Consider the following 2,935-nt stretch of genomic DNA (forward strand, 5'->3'; position numbering starts at 1 on the left):
GGTGTTTAATTTATTTTTAACATTGTATTTTTATACATTTATGCTAGGGCTGCCCAAGTCTAGTTTTCCAGAGCTACCATCTGCAACTTTAGATGGTTCCTTCTCTAACACACCTGGACCATTGACTCTACAACCCTGAATGAACTGAATGAGGGAAGTCAACCTTTTGTCTGGGGTGTGTTTTAGCAGGGATGCACTCCTGATTTGTACCGTCAATGTGGCCCGTTGAGGGTGGCCAATATGCTGAAGTGGCCCTCGGTGAAATTGAGTTTGACACCCCTGCTCTAGACAAATGAGCCCAAAGACGAGATATTCAAACACAATGCACAGTGGTGGAATCCAAGCACAGCATATCAGCACAAACATCTCATATCACCTGCTAAACATGGCCGATGAGTTTAGACTTCTTACCTTTTGTTTGGTGGTTTGACGTAGCCCTCAAATAAAAAAAGATGGAGACTTTTGTTAGCGGTGCAGGTGGAGTACATATAGTCAGAGTATATTGCTCTGAACCCTGCACCTGTTCTGGTAACTACAATGTTAACAGCTCACTGAATGGCAGCATACCATTGACAGATGTCTGATCTGCTTACAAGCATTACTGTAGTGGTAATAAATAAAACACACTGTCCTCACACTGTAGACAAAACCTAGCAACGAAATACATTTTGCTATTTGACAAGAAGTGGCTTTTCTCCCCCTCCACCCCCAAATGTAACATACATGCGTAATACTTGATTGTATGCAATATTTGAACACAAATTTCAGTCAAAGCAATGAAAAGGTTCTTAATTAATGATGCCAACCAACAAAATAAAATAACATTAAAACCAATTGATCATCTTTAGTCAACATACACAGTCAGAGCCACAGTAGGGGATCTCTACAGCTTTGTCCCAGGGAGCCCATTTGGATTTAGAGCTCATATGCGCAGCATTGCGGCCATCATGCACTGAGAGTTATTTTGAGGGTGAAGAATAGTTTCAAACTGTCAGGGGGATTTTAAAAGAATTTATGACTGTTGACATTTTGTAACACAGCTAGAGTCGTCCTTAGTTTGCACCAAATCCCATTTAAATGAGGAAGAAAGTGGAAAAGTGGTGTATTCTGTTCCAGAAAAAAAAAATCTATTTTAAATTCTCATTGTTTATGGCTATTTTCAGGAATGGTAATGAAAATTAGTTCATAATGCAATGTACTTCACAAGATAAGTGAAGTACATTAGTACAATAGTCTCATAAAGACTATTGTACAAATTTTGAACTTCGAGTCATGTGTGTTTCCATATGGAGTGATACTCTCTCTATACAGTCCTGTGAGTGAAACAATCCCCGGTTTGTTATACTGTTACATCTTCAAGGATTCAACTTCATCAAGGTCTGAGTCTCCGAAGAGGATCTCTTTGGAAACCACTTCTGCTGGGATAATACATCACTTCCTGTTTCCATTTTACTTCCTGTTTGTCCTCCTAGTTACTCACCTTCCCATTTGAAGAAACTACCGATCTTACACATTCTAATACTTATTACTTAAACTTGTTTAACCTTTTCTGAGGTTTTGTATGAGTTCTGGGTATGATCAGTACATCTTTTTTTTTTTTTTACAATTATACATTGAAGTAAAAATAACTTCTTGTTGTTTTTTTAACTCATTTTCTGGCTCTTATTGTAATTCACAGAGCCTTAGAAAAGTTTTCATTCCAACCAGAACTTTTTCACACTTAAAACCACAAACCTCCATGTATTGCTTTATTTGGGGGTTGGGAGGTTATGTGATAGACCAACACAAATGCATAAGTATGAAGTGGTAGAAAAGATTATACATGATTTTAAATATTGTTTCACAAATTAAAATCTGGAAAGCTAGAACTTGGATCGGACCATCTTTCACTCCAACTGAAATATATAGTTTTGCTTTTGCAAAACTACCACTGTTGACATTTGCAGATTCCTCTGTAAAATATCTCAAGCACAGTCACACTGGATGGAGAACATCTGTGAAAATAAAATGGAAAATGTTGCTACAGATACTCAGTTACATTTAGGTCCAGACTTTAACTCAGTCATTCTGGTACATGAATATGCCTTTATAAATAATTCTATTGTAACCCTGACTGCATCTTTAGGGTTGTTGTCCTGCTAAAGGGGAACCTCCAACAAAATCTTTTGCCATCTCTAACAAGCTTTTAGTTAATCTAACCTTGCTTTAAAGTTCTATATTTGATCTCACTACTGTGTTCCTTGGTCTTCTTGTTTGTTTTCTAATATTCTCTAACAAACATCTGAGGCCTTCATAAGTCAGATGAATTTATAGTGAGGTGACTCAAGGGTTTTACCGATTTGTCTTGAAAGATAATATGACTTGGTAGATAATACGGTTGTAATTAGCACATAATTACGACCATAATTATGTGCTAGTTTGTGTTGCTCCATCACAACCCCCCCGACCCCAATAAAATACATTAAAGTTTATGGTTTCACCATGAAAGAAATCATATCCCTGGGAAAAGTTAAGTCCATTAAGTCCAGTTGTTGGTCACTAACTGGACTGCGAAAGGTCATCTGACCGCCTGTGGCTGTGTTGAGCACTTGTCTGGACTTGTTTTGCAGCAATTTTTTTTCCAAGTTTATTACCCTGTGATTCATTGACTTACCCAAGTGAATCAAGAAAAATACACATTTTACAAAAAGTTTTAATTTGTGGTAGAAAAGTTTTTTATTCACATTTAAATCCCTATAAACCAGAAACGTTTGCAAAAATAGGAATTAAAATGTGCTATTCCATAAATATTTTACGTTGTTTTGATGGCCTTGTGCCTTTCTTAGTGGAAACAATGACATTTACTGCCGTACTTAAATGCCTCACGACATACCGTCAGACCGCAGCACGAATCTAGAGCTCTGTGATTGGACGACAAGCTGTCATTTCTGAGCCG

This window comes from Poecilia formosa, unplaced genomic scaffold (genome assembly GCF_000485575.1).
Source record: "Poecilia formosa unplaced genomic scaffold, Poecilia_formosa-5.1.2 Scaffold17, whole genome shotgun sequence".
Classification (NCBI taxonomy): Eukaryota; Metazoa; Chordata; class Actinopteri; order Cyprinodontiformes; family Poeciliidae; genus Poecilia; species Poecilia formosa.